Raw genomic sequence first — 20,043 nt, 5'->3', positions numbered from 1 at the left:
TCGGTGACTTAAGGCATGATGGCATTCAGAATGTTTTGAGCCACTCATTATGACTATCCCAAGGTACCACTAGTAGCCTGTCTGTGGCGTAGTACAAGATTCAGTAGCTAAGCAAAAGAGGAAATTAGCATTGTGGAATGTAGGATCTGTCCTGGTGGAGGTAGTGGCTGGGGTGAGACCAGAGAGCCTTGAGAAAAAGCTAGCAAGAGCTGGATCTTTTTAAAAGGGCAAAACTGGGGGCCAAAAGGATGTTTTACAAAAGTGGAAAGTGGAAAGGGGGGGCAACAATTTGATGTTCACTGCAAGGGAACAATGAGAATCGTGGGAGCTAAACTAAAAAGATCTTGGAATCTGAGTTCCACAACTTGCTCTCATGGAGGACAATAGGAAATCCTCTAGTTTCTGGAAACAAGAACACCCTGCCCTACGTGTGTCTCCTGTCATAAGGCAGCACTTTTCTTCTCTTTTTTTTTCTTTTTTTTTTTTTTTTTTTTTTTTTTTTGGAGCTGGGGACCGAACCCAGGGCCTTTCAATTGCTAGGCAAGCGCTCTACCACTGAGCTAAATCCCCAACCCCAAAGCAGCACTTTTCAAATCACACCATGAGGTGTTTATACCTTAACTAGTTTTCCTTGATAATGGTTTTTATTTTTCATATTTTCTTTTGCAGCGTATGCTTAAAAGCCCTGGCTACCTAGACAGTGAGATGATAATTTCTGTTCAAATTTAAAGTTCATAAATAGTATGGCTATGCAGAAGATAACTCAGCTGGCAATGTGCTTTCACAGCAACATGCTCAACTGTTCTGAATTTTTCCAGGTTGTCCAAAAGATTTGAAAGAGTAAAGGATTTTTTTTTAATACACAGTAAATACTTCTGAAATGGTGAATTAAAATGAAAAACAGATGACAAATTTATTCAACTTTTGGCTTCTGTAACATCAAACATTTTCTTCAAATGGTTTCATCAATGGACTGGTAACTTCTTAAACTGATTGACTCAAACCTGTCACTTATTTGATGCGTGGAAATTTATAAAATAGTCTCTCCTGTTTCCTCATGCGTTGACATTTCACATACCTCTTACAATAGACTAAAATAAAGCATCTTTGCCAAAACTTTCTCTAGGCTTTCATGTTTTCAGCAAAAAATAAACATAAAAACCAAAAATTATTTTATTCAATTAAAGAGACATTTACTACAGTTAAGTTGTTAATATTAAAAGATGGATAAAAGCAATCTGAATTTTGCTCAGAAAGAAAACTTTGAAAACGTCTTTCTGCTAACGAGACACACAAAGCACACGAACTTATTGTAAGGCAATGTTAAATCCCAGGACATCGACAAAGTTGGGAAGAAAGTAAGAGATTATTTCGAATTAATGTTTAATGAATGACTTTGTGCTATGAGAAACCTGGTGTTTTGCTCCCCATTTCTAGGTAATGTTATAATCTCAGAGAATGCACAGCGAAAACAAAAGAATTTACCTACATATGCTTTGCAGATAAGATCAGTATCCTTAGGTCTCAATCTGTACTTTCTAAAATACCATGAAGCCCATAAAGGGGTACTTGGCGTGAGAATACGTGTGTCCCTTGGCAGCCTGTGGGAATCTGCTAATGTTGAAAGCGCTATTGGCTGGGAAGGTTGAAGAAAAGGTAACAGTGTAAATTCTTTTCTTCACACAAAGAAAGCATGAGAGATCAAAACCAAAAATGAAATTTCTCCCCAAACTGCCCAGGGTTGAAAGTAGGAATCGAGTTGTCTACATATGTCATTATATATTTATTATATTTATTATGGACCTGGAGTGCAGCGCATCTTCAGAGCCATGGCCCATGCACATTCAAGCGTGCAATGGACTCTTCACAAAGATGACGTCATTTGGATACTGCCCTTGCTTGGAGAGGGAGAGACAGAGAATATCAATCTGAAGCCTAGATGCAGAGGGAGGGAGGGAGAATATTTATCTGAAAGCCTAGTGGGTGCTTCCACATGGAAAGCCACCGGGTGGCCGTGTCTTTTCTACAGGACGACTTCCTTTTCTTTCAACATAATACTTGTATTGGTTATGAGAATTTCACATAATGCACCCCAGCCAACTATGCTCACTTCCTAGTCCTCCCAGAACCACCCCATAACCCTGTGATCACACATCTCCCCCAAAAAGAAGAAGAAACAAATACAAATCCAGGGGTTGGGGATTTAGCTCAGTGGTAGAGCGCTTGCCTAGGAAGCGCAAGGCCCTGGGTTCGGTCCCCAGCTCCGGAAAAAAAAATATAAATCCAATATGTGTTGCCTGTGTGCTCACTGGAGCTTGGTCCCACTCCCAGTGGCCAGGTTCTTAAAGAAAACCGGTCCTTCCCCACCTGCATCTCCACCCGAAGCCATTGATGGTAGAGAGCTACACTTCAGAATCCCTATCAGAAATTTTAAGAGTTCCCTTCAGTGGCTTTCTGTCAAGGCTGTTGCTTCCTTTGGTGGGGGAGGTGCAGGAGGGGTTGCCAGAGAAGCCTTCTACATTTCTTATTCTCAACTATGAGTCTGTAGTCATCAATATGACTGTAAAAGAAGTTTCCTTGCCCTTTCCAGTCAACTGGAGCAAGGACTTCTATATGGTTTCTGGTGACATCACAGTCCGTGGACGTCCACCTAGCCTTTGGCCCCAGCATGTGCCGTGGACTTCAGCATGGTCTCCAGTGGAAGTACACAGCAAAGAACTCAACGCAGTCCTATACTGCGGCGTGGGCCATGGACACTCTCATAGCTACACAACTGTTACCAATCCAGAGTGACTTGCTAGAGAGGAAGTCCGAGGATACCACCTCCTGTCAACCTGTGACAGACACCAGCTGAGACAAAACAAAGGCTAGGAAACACCATCCCTGGAACAACTGGGCAGAAAGGGCCACATGGGGCCCCTGCCCCAGGTGACTGCTGATACTTAATCATGTAGAGGAAATTTAACATGACAAAGTACCAATGACAGCATCATATAAAATAGCTTTCTCAAAGAACTTCTGGCAATATCCAAAGATAAAAATTGCTATGTGACTAGACAGGCGCCTATGATCACAGCACTTGGGAGACAGAGGCATGAGAGCTGTGAGTTCCTGGGTGGCATAGCAGGCTTTAGGCCAAACTGCACTACATATCTCAAATATTAAAGTAAGTTACAACAATGAGATAGAAAGTTATAGAAGGAAACGAGAACCAATATTTCCTGTACAGGTCCTTCTATCCAACTTGTCTCCCACTGACTTCATTTTAGAAAGAAGCAGGCATTAAATTTTGATATTTTTATATTTGAAACATGGCACTGAGTGTGTGTGTGAGTGTGTGTGTGTGTGTATGTGTGTGTGACTGTGTGTGAGTGTGTGAGTGTGTGTATGTGTGAGTATGTGTATGAGTGTGTGTGTATGTGTGTGTAACTGTGTGTGAGTGTGTGAGTGTGTGTGAGTATGTGTGAGTGTGTGTATGAGTGTGTGTGTAACTGTGTGTGTGAGTGTGTGTGTGTGTGTGTGTGTGTACACGAGTATCATGGCTGGTCTGGAACTATCTATTATAACAAAATACAATTAAGTGTACAAGTCTAAAGCAGCCTCACTTTCTCTCCAATAAGAAGTATAATCTATCCAAGTAGAAAGGTAAGAGAACAAGAGAGAGTAAATGAGAAGGATAGCCAAGCTAGAGGAAAAAAACAATTAAGATATATCTGTGTTTATGTTTTCCTCTTCCTACCCAAGTCATATTCCGGGTGTGTTAACTACTCAGAGCAGGAATCCTGGGATCACCGATCCTGGGATCACCGGTGTCAGATTGTTCCCCAGATCCTGTTAGAAACACAGCCGTTCTGAACATGTGGTACGACAGCATCTTCTGAGGCAGTAGTGCAAAAGCATCTACAGGCTCTGGTACCCGCACTAGTCAATAGGATGGAGCGCTGAAAACGTATTTCAGATCTAGAAGTTAGGCCGTCCTCCATTCCCAGCCCGTGTCACTTCCTCGGGGAAAGGTGAAGCTCCTTCGTAGACATGAGTACTGAATCATCAGGAGTCTTCCTCTGTTCAGCACAGGCTGGTCACTGACCTACAGAAGACATGATCAGCACAGTGAAAATGTACTTTCCTACCAAATGCTGCCTGATGCATCTCTCTCCCCCTTTCTCTCATTACCTCCTCTTCTCCTTTTAATATATATTTCATCCATACTTCTGAGTAGCAATATGCTAGACACTATCAGATAATGAAGGTAAAAGGTGATGAAGCCAGGTCTTGGGCAACTAAAAGGAGTGAGGAATAAAGATACATTTTCATACTTTCCTTCCCCACCACGGTAAACACAGAATAGCATAATACCATATGCATAAAACACAGGCTCACCTATACGAAATCACAGGCATGCATGTGTGAGACTGTGTGTGTGAGGTGTGTATGCATATGTGTGTGAGTGTGTGTACATGTGTATGTGTGTGTATGTGCATGTGCGTGAGTGTGTGTGAGAGCATTGTGTTTGCATGTGAGAGCACACGCACATGCTCTGAGAGGCCTCCTTTAATCCCTGGGAGACAGCTCTTCTTCTACTTACCACACTCTTGCCTGGCACCCTTCCTGCATCTTCTGGTCTTTCATTTTGACAGGTTTTCAAGAGCTGAACATATGTGAGGCAACGAAAGCCCACTCAGAATGATGCAGACAGACGTTCCTTCCTGGATCAGGGTTAACAGTGGTAGGAGTTGGTAATCCACTCAAGAAGAGAAGGAAGGAAGCAAGCAACTGGTCGTTCCACAGACAGGAAGTTATAAAGCCATGGAAGGAACCAAGAACCACTATTTCCTGTAAGGGTCCTTCTATCCAACTTGTCTCCCACTGACTTCATTTTAGAAAGAAGCAGGCCTTAAAATTTGATATTTTGACATGTGAAACATGGCATTGAGTGTGTGTGAGCGTGTGTGTGTGTGTGTGTGTGTGTGTGTGTGTGTGTGTCTGTGGCTGACCTGGAACTAGCTATGTAGAGCAGGCTGGAATCAAAGATACGAACCCCCATACCCAAAAAGTTCACATTTTAAAAGAAACAATAACATTGTTCTTTGCGTTGTCACCTTTCATAACGCATTGCTTTAGGAACAACTTTAACGTCCTTTAAACATAAAGTCAATGTTTAAGTTTCCGATCTCATCTATTTTCTAGTAAAATGTAGATTTTTTTTTGAATGAGTAATAATAAAACGAGCTTTCTAGATAGGACGCGGTGGGCAGGAAAACCTTCAGCCAGATAAGATTACTGTTCAAAGCTCTCCTTCACACCATCCCTGAAGTCCCCGCCTTCACATCTCTGACCACACCCCCATTTCATCAAGCCACTCCTCTCTGCTCTCCCATTGGAATTGCTTTTCTTCTATGCTGTATCTGGGGCGATTGGACAGAATTTTATAATCCAGCAATTAGAAATATAAGTGGGGGGGGGATGCTGATTTAAAAAGAAGTCAAGAGATTCATTAAAAGAACCTGCCATTTCGTGACTATATATATATATCTTGCTCTAAAAACACGAACTTAACTTGTCCGGTGTTCGGATCAGCCCTGAGGAGCAGGAGGCACTGTCTCCAGAGGTCTGCATGAAGGCGTGGGGATCCATACCAGCTCTGCGTGCAAACGCTGAACTGCTCTCGCTGGCTGGGCAATATGTTTTCTAAAGGTGCAGAATCCACTTTGTTTCTGTCACTTGTCAGAATTAAGCATAAATAATGTAAAAACAAACAAACTGTGCCAGTACAAAATGTAGTATTTGTTTACAAGACACTTGCAGAATCTGACAGTGGCCCTCTGTTAACAATATTTAGGCCATAACCATATTGGCCAAATTTTACACACAAAGAAATCTGAAGCTTTGGATAATGTTAAATAGTTTTCCATTTCCCCTGTATCCAGTGTCTAATCTTAAATGTGATCAGACAGAGTAACTCGTTTTTTTAATAATCCCGTCACTCTAAAATCCAAAGTTAGGATGAATTAAGTGCCAACCATAGAGCAGGCTACCATTCTCTTCTTTCTCAGTTCTCTAGATTTGGGGACTTTTCCAGCAGTTGCAACACTCAAATATATTCTAAAGCAAACAGATTTAGCATCTCTTACCACAGAAAGACATTCAGAGGGGTCCGTTGTTATCATATGTCTCTGTAGCATCTAAACACCAAAAAAATTCTTTGAAATGCATATAGTTCAAGCTTTTTGCTGTACCTAGGATATTTCATTACATATAGCCCTGTGAGAAACATCTCCATAGATTAACATAATCCCGCCAACCATTGTTTGTAAACCAGTCTTCCCAGAGTTTCCCAGAGAAATCTCCCAAGTTGCTTCTTGCAGTCTCACTGACACCTGGTTAGAGATTTCATTTCAGTCAGTTTGATGGGTACCCAGTGTGTCCATGACCCCAGAAAGTAAAATACGCATCAGCCTGTTCATAGCCCACGATCTATCAGGGCCTCTGGTAACACTGCAACAAAAAAATGGCTTTCTTTGAAGACAGCATCCTAGGCAAAGTCACACTGCCCGGGTGTTTGTTTAAAATTTACCTAGTGACTCAGAACCCAGAACCAAATCCTTACAAATCAGAAAGGGGATCCTCGGCCTGCGGCTTTTGTCATGTGATCAGCTAACACATCACAAGATGCCCTATCTGTCAGGCTCATGTGTCACATTATATGGAGGATGAGAGATTTTCAAAATTCTCACTCCTGTTCTAAACTCACATAACTGCAAACCCATATCTTCCATGCCGAAGATCAATTCTGCATCACAGCGGCATAGGAAAGAGGCCCACTCTAAAAGCAGGGCACTGGGCCTCGGAAACTACCTACTTTTGTTTTCAGTGTTCACGATGGCGTTAAGATACTGATTGTAAAGCAAACGTTTCATTTCTGAGGTTGGAGAACAGGTATCTGGCTCCTCTCAAGGGAACTTTGCATTCATGAACGCACACTCCGGATGCAAAGGAGGCTTTTCAGACAGCTGTAAGTGGTCTAACTTTTCCTTCTAGGGGGCTTTTCTTTATAGTACTTTAATCTCCAGTAAACAGCAAAAACACTGTATTCATTCTGGTAATATTATATTTTCTTTATATATTTTTTTTCTTTTTTATTGGATATTTTATTTATTCACATTTCAAATGTTATCCCCTTCCCTGGTTTTCTCTTTAGAAACCCCTTATTTTGTCATCCCTCCCCCTGTTTCTATGAGGGTACTTCCCCACCCACCTAACCACCCACATATATGCTCTAATAACTGGACTAGAGATTGCCAAGTAGGTTAAGCTGGCTAAGCAGGGAGTTCCAAGTATCTGCCTTCTCTCTTCATTACTATTATTATTATTATTATTACTTTTATTGTTTTACAGTCCAGTAGTTAACTCACCTTCTGGTCTGCCCTCCCACTCTTCTTCATCCCATTCCTCCTCTCCTGTCTCCAAGAGGAGGTCCCTCCCCAAACCTCCCCACTCCCTGGGTTCTCAAGTCTCTCCAGGGTTAAGTGCTCACTGAGGCCAGACCAGGCAATCCTCTGCTGTATATGTGTCAGGGGCCTCAGACCAGCTGGCATATGCTGCCTAGTTGGTGGCTCAGTGTTTGAGAGATCTCGGGGGTCCAGGTTAGTTGAGACTGCTGGTCCTCCTATAGGGACTTCCTCCTCCTCAGCTTCTTCCAGCCTTTCTCTAATTCAACCATAGGTCCAGACTTTAGTCCAGTGGTTGGGTGTCAGTATCTGCTTCTGACTCAGTCATCTGCTTTTTGGGCCTCTCAGAGGACAGCCATGTTAGACTCCTTTCTGTATATGCATCAGTAATTGTGTCATGCCTTGGGGCCTCCCCTTAAGATGGATCTCAAGTTGGGCTGGTCACTGGACCTCCTTTTCCTCAGTCTCTTCTCCATTTTTGTCCCTGCAGTTCTGGGTCAGAGTTTTTGACTGTGGGATGGCAACCCCATCCTTCCACTTGAGCCCTGTCTTTCTACTGGAGGTGGACTCTCCAAGTTCCGTCTCCCCACTGTAGGGCATTTCATCTAAGGTCCCTCCCTTTGAGGCTTGAGAGTCTTTCACCTCCCAGGTGAGACCAGCTTTCACTGTGTGCCCATAGCTAGCCTGGAATTCTCAATATTGAGAAAACGACCTTAACTTCACACAGATCCACTTGCTTCTGTCTCCTGAGTGTTAAGATTAAACTGTGCCATATATATATATATATATATATATATATATATATATATATATATATATATATATTCCATTTTTTAAAATTCAGTTTACATGCTGGTCAGAGCCTGCTCCCTCCTCTCTTCCCAGTTCTACTCTTACAAATCCCTCCCCACTATGCACCCTGCTTCTCCTCCAAAAAGGGGAGCTTCCCGTGGGTACCACTCCACCCTGGGACATCTAATTTCAGGAGGTCTAGGTACATCCTCTCCCACTGAAGCCCAACCACGTAGTCCAAGAAGGAGGTGAAGGGATGCAATGGCAGGGAACAGAGACCGAGACACTCCGTATTCCACTTATCAGGGAACCCACAGGAAGGCCAAGTTGCACATTTGCTACAAATGTGTAGGGTGTCTAGATTGAGCTCCTGCGTGTTCCAGGATTGGTGGCTCGGTCCCTATGAGCCCCCATAGGCCCAGATTAGGTGACTCTATGAGTATACTTGTGGTGTGCTTAACCCCTTTGACTTGCACACTTCCATCTCTGTTCTTCTCCACTTCCTGAGCTCTGCCTGATGTTCGCCTGTGGGGTCTGCATCTGCCTACATCCATTGCTGAATGAAGCCTCTCAAGAGACAGTTATGCTAGGTTCCTGTCTGCAAGCATAGCAAAGCATCATTAATAGTGCCGGGGGCTGGTTCTCTCACATGGGGTGGGGCTCAGGTTGGGGCTGTCATGGGTAGGCCGTTCCCTCAATGTATGCTTCTTCTTCACCACTGCACATTTTGTACAGAAGACAAACTTTGGGTTGAGGGTTTTTTGGGTAGATTGATGCCCCTGCCGTCCTCTGGAAGTCCTGCCTGCCTACAGGAGGTGGCCACTTCAGTCTCTATATCCCCCTCTCTGTGAGAGGAATATAGACTCTCACAGACTCCCCATATTCTCTCCTGTCCTGGGTCCCCAGAGACGCCCTGTACCAATTCCCATTCTCACTTCTAATCCTCCTGTTCCCCTCCTCACTTCCTCTCCTTCCCAGTTCTCTCTTTCTATCCCCACCCCCTGACTATTTGGTTTTCCCTTCTGTATGAGATTCGTTCATCCTCCCTTGGAACCTTTTTATTATCTATTTTCTTTGAGTCTGGGGATTGTAGTCTGGTTGTCCTGCACTTTATGTCTAATATCTACTTATAAGTGAGTATATACCATAAGCGTCTTTCTGGTTCTGGGTTGCGTCACTCAGGATAGTATTCTCAGGCTCTATCCATTTGCCTAGAAAATTCATGATGTCTTTTTTCTAAATTGAGAATAGTATTTGATTCTGCAAATAAACCACATTTTCTTTATCCATTTTTAGGTTAAGGGGCATATATGATTTTCCAGTTTCTGGCCATTAAATGCTATCCACATAGATGAACAATTGTCCCTAGAGTATAGTGGGGTATCTTTTTGGTATATGCTCAAGAGTGTTACATCTAAGTCTTGAAGTAAAACTATTCCAAGTTTTCTAAGACACCACCAAATTGGTCTCCAAAGCGGTTGTACAACTTTGCACTCCTATCAGCAATGGAGGAGAGTTCCCCTTGCTCCACATCCTCACCAACATGTGCTGTCACTTGAGTGTTTTGATCTTAGCTATTCTGATGGGTGTAAAACGGAATCTGCATTCCATTTTGATTTGCATTTCCCGGATGAGTAAGTACTTTGAACATTTCTTTAAATGCTCTTCAGCCATTTGAGAGTCCTCTGTTGAGAATTCTCTGTGTAGCTCTGTGTCCATTTTAGGTTGTTTGGAATGTTGAGGTTTATTTTCTGGAGTCCTTTTAAATTTTGGATATTAGCCCTCTGTTGGATGTAGGATTGGCCAAGATCCTCTCCCAATTTTCAGGCTGCTGTTTAGTCCCATTGGCTGTGTCCTTTGCCTTACAGAAGCTTTTTAGTTTCATAAGGTTCCATTTATCAGTTGTTAACCTTAGAGCCTAGGCCATTCTGTTCAGGAAGTTGTCTCCTGTACCAATGAGGTCTGGAGATCAAGCTCAGAGCTTCATGCTAGCACGGCAAGCACTTGACCAACTTAATCATCTCTTCAGCGTGTTTTCAATTGATGGTTTACATTCCACAATTATTTTTAAACCACAGTTGCACTTCAATGAATGCAGGAGAATTTCTCTGAAATGTCCAGTTGCTGTATCCATGGTGATCTCAGGCTGACTTCTCTGAAATAACTTACAGAGAATGAAAGATGGTGGAAGGAAAGTTTGCAGGTTGCCCTTCCCTCTGCCAATGTTAAAGCCATATACAAGGTACTTAGAAAGACAGTTTGTTCTTTGTTAGGAAGAAGCATCTTTATCAGCATTAAGCTTTGTACATAGACTTAGCATAGTGCCTATGATTGAACATGTGCTTAATCAATACTATCAAACCAAGAAAATTGCCAGCATTCAAATTATTTCATTTCATCAGTCTCAGCATATGTGTGAAAGAAACTTAGACTTTTTAGACCACATATTATTGGAATTTTATTATTTCTAATGTGGAGCACTGAGAAAAAGAGGGGAAAGTCAAAGGGAAAGGGAGGAGGAGGCACAGAGGGGAAAGAGGAAAAGAAAAGAGGGAATAGAAAAGAAAGGAAAGGGAAGGGAAGAGAAAGGGAGGGAGGGGAAAGGAAAGAGGAAGAAAAGGGGCAGTAGAAGACAGGGAGAGATGAAGGGAATTAGATGGAAGGGTTGGGGAAGGAGGGGATAAGAGAAAGAGTAGATGAGGAAAAGAAAAGGGAGGAAGAAAGGAGGAGGAAAGGAAAAGGACATGGAGAAGATGTGCAGGGAGGGAATCAGATTGAGCTCTATTCTGCATCCCTGCAATCAGGTAAGGAAGTCTGTATGTACTGCAACGTTTCTTACCAGGAGTCAAGAGCATTTATACAGAAGAATGTTTTCAATAATCAAAGAGAAATTCTGGTAAATGTTTCACACCCAGAGTTAGGAAGGATTACAAAACTTCTCTCCCTGAAGCACAGACAGTGAATGCATAAAATGGCAATTTTGCAGGACATGTTAACAGGAGTCACTTCAGTGGATACATAACAATACATATATAGTTGCACTTAGAAACAAGAACATTTAGTCTAGCTTACTAGGCACAAACTGTACTCTTGTATTTGAAAGACTCAACTTGGAGAAAGAGAATAGAGCCAGCTCTGGAACTCTGTCCTGCTTTGTTCTCTCCTGAGAATTTTATTAATGTCATAGAGGAGGGAATTAGCCTCTACAAGATATTCACTCAGTGTAACTGTGTATATGAGTTCAGCACACCTGAATGATAAATACATTCTTACCTGATCCATTCACTCATTAAATGCGATTCAATGTACTGTTTAAGATGAGATTTCTTAGAGTTAAAAGTAGTTAAGTAAATTTATGCATAAATATAGAAACTGGCAAGTGTTAAAATTAAAAGGATAATTAAAAACAATGACTACCATAAAAAATGACAGAGGAAAGGGGGAAGATCTTTCTAAATAAATGGTCAGGAAAGATATGATATATCCAGACAAAATAACTTTTAGACATAACAGATGCATAAGCTTCAAGTCAAGGGAAACATGAACTCCATCAAGGCATTGAATAAAGTCAGGATGAAATAGAAGCAAAGACAATGGGGATCTTGGAGCACAGTTACTGATGGGGAGAGAATCAGGAGGATTCATCAGGTGTCACAGCACAAAGGGCCTTGTGGGTTATGACAAGGGTTAGATTGTATTCTATGTGTGATGTGGAAAATACCAAAAGAGTCAAGTCAGAAAAAGCTCACATGGTTTACTGTGGCTATTCAGTATAAAATAGATTTATGAGGAAACAATAAATAAAAAGAGCAATTAGGAACTTATCACAGTAGAGATAAACTCCATAGGAATCAAAATGATGATGGATGAGAACAAGGTGACGTCAGTGGAGGATGGATGGTGGGACAGTGGCGGATGGAGGGTGGGACAGTGGCGGATGGAGGGTGGCTAGCAGCAGATGGGCTCCAAAGCTCTTTTGGAGATGAGATTGACAAGTCCAGTTATCCATTTGCCCAGATGATGCTGAGGAAAGCAAGGGCAGAGATGGCCCACAGATGTCAGACCTGAGCTATGCAGGGTTTGAAGGGAAATCCTCTGGCTTTCAATTATGGGTATCTAAATGCACGGGTATGAGGCAAGCAACCAGTCACAAAGTAACTGGTCCTGATAGGGGCTCAAGGAGGGATTCTTGTGTCATATCCACAACTCTGAAATGGGCATGAGCTTGAAGAACATATTGGAATGCCATTGGTAAGGTCTGGCTCTTTGAAGGTTACCTTCTTATCATCATGTCTCAGTATCATCAGCTTGGGTTTTGAGAATTAGATAAGTAACTGCTGGGGTTGGGGACTTAGCTCAGTGGTAGAGCGCTTGCCTAGCAAGCGCAAGGCCCTGGGTTCGGTCCTCAGCTCCGAAAAAAAAAAAAAGACAAGATAAGTAACTGTTTTCTTTCTGTCTAGATTTAGAATCGATAGAAAATTAGGATGTAGATTCACACATACACACACACACACACACACACACACACACACACACACAATGCAGAAAAGGATAATTAGACAAACAAGCTCAAAAGAAAGGCTGTTCCTTCCCTTTCCACCTACCATTCATTTGCTACTCTAACCTGGGTCACATTTGTCCATCTGTGATACTCCTTAAGAGGCCCAGAGTAGAAGAAGCAGAGGGAGAGGGCCCAGTGTGCCTGTTGTCTTGTGTCCTTTGGGAAGCAAATACTAGTGGAGAACAGACCCTGTCACTGAGAATTACTCATTCCCACTCTACATAGAATTGTGAATTTGGCATACTTTACTTTGTAGGGCTAATGCTGAACAAGAATAAAGATTCAAGCTAGAACACACCTTTAATCCCAGCACTCAGGACTCAGAGGCAGGTGGCTCTCTGAGAGTTCAAGGCCAGCCTGGTCTACAAAGTAAGTTCCAGGATAGCCAGGGGCTACACAGAGAAACCCTGTTTTGGCAAAACCAAAAAGAGGAGAGAAAAGAAAGGGTGAAGGATCCCAATACTTAAGTCTTGTCTGATCACACATTCAAGCTATGTTTTAGTGTTGGGTGACTTCAGCACTACTAGAAACTGATTACACAATAAAATAAAAGAAAATGTTTTGGAAGTTAGGAAATGTGTAGACTTTATTAGCAAAAGGAATCATTTTGTTTAGTTGTATAGCCTTGGAAGGAAGAAGGAAGTCTCTTAGCCCTTTGACAGGTCTTTCACACTTCCAGGTCCTATTTTTCACATACAAGATGGCAGGGTATATATGGATACCTTACCTTTATTGTAATAGACAAACTTCTTTTCTGTAGCTGTCATCTGAGTTGGATTGAACCCTAGAGAAGATCTTGGTATATTGGCCTAAGTTCTCAGGATCTTTGTGAACATCTTAGGACCCAGTGAGGTCCAACATTATAGAGACCTCAGTCAACTGCCCATTTCTTAGTTACCAGGTAGATGTGTCTGAGGAATTAGACTGTTGCTTCTCTCTTGGTCAGGATATTGAGAGGAACAGAACCATGAATCATCTACAGTAAGCAAGAACAATCAGGGAGAAACAGAATATCCTACAAAGGACAAAAAAATAAGTTTTTTATGCATTTCATTGACAATGAAGACTAACAGAACAAAGTTTTATTTCATTCATTTCATTAGCTTTCTGGATACGTATAACACACATATGTGCTATTTGTTATCATTGATTTTCTTGTCTTGACATCTCTGACTGGTGGAGTACATTTTAATGTAAAGCCTTTTACTATCCTACAGAAATAGGAAGATGCAGAATGCTTTGAGGAGACAAGCAAACAGTGCAGGGTAAGAACCTACTGAACTCCAAGGCTCCTGGCTTGAAAGGGTCTTGTTTCCTTCAGATGTTGCCTTGACCCTGGGCTGAATTTCCTGTAGCCCAGAGCATTGTTTAGCAAGTAAGTCATTCCTCCGGATGCTATGTCAGTGTTGTCTTTCCATGCTACCTTTTAGAAAGTAAGCAACGTGTGGAAGCAGGTCAGGTATTTGCAGTTACTCATGAGTCATCTGCTCTCACATAATTTAATATCCACGGAGCTTTGCTATTTATGGCGCATGTTGAAAGGAGTCGACATATGTAGACATCTTCACTCTGTACTTTATACTCTTCTTGAATACAAAGATGTAAATTTTGTCACCGTTTATGAAACCTGCTAAAAAATCTTGCTATTAATTCATGTGAATGAGTTTTCCTCTAAAATTTTAATTAAAATGGGAGTGCTTTGCACACTTCAATCCGTAATGCACTACATGTATATTTTGTTTCATTCTGTCTGATCATTGGCTAACAAGACATTTACTTATGTTTTCTCATGCCTGAAAAATTCCATCACACCAACCCTTTGTGTTAAAAACTAAATGGTACACATTTCTTACTAGGAATAGTGTCCCTTTCGCACTCCTGTGTACAGTAATGAGCGTTTTAAGAAAAGAAGATTGTAGATCTGTATAGGCGACTAGGGCTTCTAGTCTAAACAATGGGGAGGGGACACAAAGGAGAAAAATCAGCATTACTTGAAAACCAGTGAAGTATAAATATGTACTTTTCAAGTCAAAACTGTGGGTAAGTATTGATATTTGGGCTGAAGAGGTGTATAGACAGACTTTACAGATAAACCAAATTCAGTTCTCAGTATCCAAGTTGGGCAGCTCAAATTGTTTCTAATACTAACTGCAGGGGATTCTATGCCTCTGGCCTTCTGCGGGGCACTGTAATCATATGTACACACCCACATGCACACTCGCATCTACACATAATTAAAAACAAAATGTCTTATGAAAAAGAAAAATTTGATATTCAAGACAGACTACTTTAGGCCTTGGTTATGATTAAGGAATTCTTTGTCAACCCCATCTTTTTCTAGAATAATACAGCTAATTCAAAAGATGACCATATATTTTGAAATTGTCTATTCTAATATTATTCTATTCTACTGCAGATATTTAATGGTCTAGATTTTTCCTTATCTAGAAAGACAGAGGAAACATATAATACTGTTATATTCTTTAGAATATTATTGTAAAAGGGAATGGAGTCAATAAGTCCTGCCCTTTGTTCTTCTGAAACCTTGTCTAGGTAGGTCCCTTTGAGCTGTCATTTTTGTTATTATAAACAAATATAATGCTATATAGTCTTTCATATAATTTTATATAATTTTAAATGCGATTGCAAAGTTGTTAATGGTTGGAAGGTATTAGAAGGGAAAAAAATAAAGATTTTTCTGTACTAATTTTTCAAAACAGAAGTGCACATTTTGCTGAAGGAATGAAAGAGAAACGTTTGATCAACTGACACTCAGAAATCATCCCTAAGCAATCTGTTAGAATTTCTCTCCCTTTGCAATGTTTTCTGTTCTGTGTTATCAAGAACTATGAATCATAATTTCTGGCAGCTAAAATCAAAGGGGGTGAGAGTCTATTAGCATCCTAAAAATATGCATGCCCTAATGCTCTCTTAAAATATGTCTGCTCAGAGATGGTGTGGGCTTCTCAGCCAAGCAAGATGACATTAACTAAGACCCTGGCATGAAGATTTGCTTATTTTAGTTTGCTTAACAATGTAAACCATAGCACAAAAATATTGCTACTCTGTGGCACATAAGTTCTCCTCTCACACTTTGACCCACTGCTTGTTAATATTACATGATAAATGATCAAATCACTTGTGATCACTAATTATTTTGATCATTCACTTACGAAGACAAACTAAAACCGTTTTAGAATTAGTCCTTTTTCAGAGAGCGTGCCTTCTTTCTGTCATAAAGGAACCTGGTTTAAATCACTTAGATAGAACCAGGAGTGAGAACAATTAATAATTTAAATCAAGACAGCGTAATATGTCTACATAAGTAGCTGATAAATTTCTGGAAAGCTCAAAAGTGATGCTAATGTTTCTCACATCCAGCAAGCCATGAGCAAATCTGACTTTATTTGCCTTGTCGTCCGGAAGGTTTACTACAGGAGTCCGGAAGAATTTTCTAAACCTTACCAATATCTGACACAGTGTTTTGTTGACCCTGGTTACAGGAAAGGGAACACAGAGATCAGATCTAAGCCAAAAGAGGACACATGTTACACCTTTCAGGCAAAGGCCGAATACCTCCATGGGAAAGGAAAAGCAGTGACTGTTGTTTCTTCTGCTGCACACTAAAGGCCGAGGGCTGTGGAACTGCATCTCCCACTGCATGCCACGGTGTTTTCTTATTAAATTGGAAAAAAGAAAAAACACAGAAAATTCATTAAAGGAACACTTTTACTTGTTTTACTTCACATGACTGGTGTATCTACAAGCCTCCCAAAAGTGAGGTGTGCCTTCCGCAGGCTAAAATGGATGTACTTGATGAATTGGTTGGAAAGTAGACTGAGATTTAGTTGACTGTGAGAGTGTTGCAGAAAATAACAAAGCACACAAAGGATGCTGAACACGACTCTGACGATCATGTGAAGGAAGAGGAGGACTGGGGAGGAAAGCCAGACTTCAAACAAAGGCTTGGAGAATACACCTCATTAACAGTTGAGGAAACAGGAAAAAAATCGTGAGTGACAACAAAAAGCCTTAGTGTTACTTTCTGCCAAGAAACCAAACTTAATTTTATTCCATTAGCCCACCATTATCCAAAGATGTTTCCTGAAACACGAAATTCAATTATGGGATTATTAATATATTCCAAATGTATTTTATGTGAGTACATATATTGCACATAAAAAAATAATTTTATATCCAAAAGATTGGAAACAGCTAGAGAAAGGCCTCAGTAGATAAAGCACTTGCCAACAAGCATAAGATCAAACCACATCTCCAGAACCCATGGAAAGGGCAGGCATAACTGGCCATTACTGAAATCTCAGCAGTCCTGGGGTTAAAAAAGGGATTCTGCCCCCAAAGGCAGATTAGCTACAGAGACCAGCTGGAATCATTCTAGGTTCAGAGAGAAGAGCCTGCCTCGGTAAATGAAGTGGAGAGTGATTGAGGGACAGACCTGACATCAACTCCATTTGTTTGTACACATGCATGCAAGCATGCACATGGAGGGAGAGAGAGAGAGAGAGAGAGAGAGAGAGAGAGAGAGAGAGAGATTGGAAGCTAAACAGATGAACAGAGTAGCACACACTTTTAATTCAAATACTTCAGAGAATGAAACAATGAGACAGGATGATACATAGTGGGGGAGGGTATTCTCACCGTCAGAAGTTACACTGAGATTTAAACCAATTATCCTTCATGTAAGATACGGGAAAAATATTAAAGAGAATTAATTGTTTTCTTCTAATCTTTTTATAAATGCCCCATTTTCTACATAATAACATAAATACATTATTCTTCCTAAATAATATATTTATTCAGAGAGGGAGAGGGGGAGAGAGAGAGAGAGAGAGGGAGAGGGAGAGAGAGAGATTGCTGAAAGTGTCACTCCTTCCATGCATGAGGGCCCATCTCTCAGCACCACAGCACTGTCTGTTAAAATACCAGCTAGCATTCACCAGATTTATTCAAGCAATCATGAGCGTGACTGCCAAAACATGAACTAGCAGATCAGGAGCATCTAACGTAGACTGGGATAGGACCACAAAAGATCCCTCAACTTACACACAGAGGACTACAAACAGTACAAACAACCAGGGGATCCTGGATGCAGGAGAGACCATCTTCCCCAGGGGCCTGCATACCCATTCCCCAGCTGCTTATTCAATCCAAAATGGTCAGTTCTAAAAACATATATACGAGTAACATTGTATGGATTGAGCAGTATGTAATTATGTATTTAGAAACAGTGAATACACACACACACACACACACACACACACACACACACAGCCATGAATTGAACAAGGAGGAGGTCTATGGGCAGGTTTAGAGGGAAGAAAAGGAAGGGGGAAATGATGGAATTACATTATAATCTTAGAACACGGAATGGATAATTTTTAAAAATCAATTACTTGGCTTTACATCTGCCTTGATTTGTCTCAACTGTGATTGGGTACTGCTATCTGAGCCTCATGTGCAGGGATTTGAAGTTCTGGGGTTTGTTATTTCAAATAATTCAAGTCAGATCCTGTTCTCGGCTTTATGCTTCCAGATAAAATATCAATTTTTTTTATTTTTTTATATAGTCAGCTAACATCCCCTTTATTATTTCAGCAACTTGTTAGGGAAAAAATTACCATTTCTATTTTTAAGGCTATTTTTTTTTGAAGACTTACAACTTGCTCTTTTGTTTTTTCATTTAATATGAAATAAGATTGTGTTTTATACATTTTCTTCTCCGTGAGTATTGACAACACACACATTGACGTAAAGAACATTGATGTAAAAAAACATTACTGATACAAACATTGTCTGGTCACCAGCACTCCTTTGGCCCCTCACCCTCCACAACTCCAGTTCTGTTCTTGCTTTGTAAAAATGCAGGTGCTGGAGGCACACAGTAGGTGGCCTTTTGAAGGTGACTTCACATGACTTCGCACGTTTGAAATTCCTCTAAACGACTCAGGCAGTAATAATCCATACCTGAGCTTTGTTCCCTTGTCTGGTCATACTTTGAACACTTGTGCATTTTAATTTGGAGGCAAGTTGAGTACAGTAGTTGGAAACATTCGTACGCATATTTTGTGGACACGTAAGCTTTTGCTTTCTTTGGAGTAGTGGAATTGCAGGGATATATGATCAGAGCGCGGTTCGCTTTATAATAAACTTCTAGTCTGTTTTATAAAGTGACAGAAATACTGTGTTTCCATCAGTGGTGTGTGTATCCAAGTTCTCTCCCCTTCACTTCCTACTCAGCACTTGATACTGTCTGCACTTTCATTTTATTCTGTATAATTTGCTAAGATCATGATGGTTTTCGCATGCATTTTCATGGGGAGTATTTATCTCCAGTTTTTATTATTGTCCTTCTGGTTTTTCCCATCATGGGTATACTCACATGCCCAAAATCTTAAGCAATAGAGCTGACCTGGTTGTATTCTTAATTTATGTATTGGCATAATTTAGAAATAAAATCATTCAGTCTCGGGGGTTTCTTTTTCAAGTTGTCAATAGTGGTTTGTGGGTTGTTTTTATTTTTATTTATTTATTTTTTTGACAATCATGGACTAGTTACTTATTTCATCCGGGTAGTGTTTTTATGACATTTCCATTTCAGAGAAATTATTAACCTCAATTAACCTGTAGGATCGTGGAAATATCTGCACTGTTCCCATGTACCTTTACAGGGAATATGATGGGCCTCGCCTTTCCTTTCTGTCACCAGTTTGTGTGTCTGTCTTTGCCTTCCTTCCTTCCTCCTTCTTCCGTGGGTGGATCAGGTTCAAAGACCTCCCTGCTTGGTATAGGTCATTTTCTCCCTGTTCTCAGTGTTACTGAATTCTACCCCTATATCTATTAATTTTCACTTCTATTTAATTTTAAAACCTCCTTAAGTGTAAATTCTCCTTAAGTTGCACTTTGCTTCTACTCTTTTGAACTATTTCTAGCTTCTTAAGATGAAGCCCCGTGACATCATTTGTTTTCCTCTGGAAGCTGCGAGCATGGTAAACATTCCTCTGACCACCGCCTTGACTGTCAAAGACTATTTGATATAACCAGAGTGATCTATTTACATTTACAATCTACCAGTATAGCATTCGTAACCATGTTTTGTTACGTTTGAAAATTCCATTTTCCTGTCCCCTTTTTTCACTCTTGAAATTTTATTTAGTATCCCACTGAATTGAGTTTTGAATCATATTTCTCTGTACATTTTGCTCATTTTGTGCTGATTCTAAG

The 20,043-nt window shown here is 40.8% G+C and overlaps 1 long non-coding RNA gene across 1 annotated transcript in view; it reads right to left on the bottom strand.

The window, feature by feature from the left end:
• Positions 1-1,156: 1,156 nt before the first annotated feature.
• Positions 1,157-20,043, bottom strand: part of LOC102548671 (uncharacterized) — a 152,604-nt gene continuing 133,717 nt past the window's right edge. The window contains exons 5-8 of the long non-coding RNA XR_015683494.1: positions 6,132-6,182; positions 5,558-5,720; positions 4,586-4,706; positions 1,157-4,087 (exon numbers count right to left, since the gene is read on the bottom strand). This is a non-coding gene — a long non-coding RNA (uncharacterized LOC102548671). The remainder of the gene's footprint in view (positions 4,088-4,585; positions 4,707-5,557; positions 5,721-6,131; positions 6,183-20,043) is intronic.

Source organism: Rattus norvegicus, chromosome 3 (genome assembly GCF_021556685.1).
Source record: "Rattus norvegicus strain SHRSP/BbbUtx chromosome 3, alternate assembly SHRSP_T2T, whole genome shotgun sequence".
Lineage (NCBI taxonomy): Eukaryota > Metazoa > Chordata > Mammalia > Rodentia > Muridae > Rattus > Rattus norvegicus.
The sequence above is the reverse complement of the archived record's forward strand: the minus strand, read 5'-3'. Positions and strand labels throughout refer to the sequence as shown.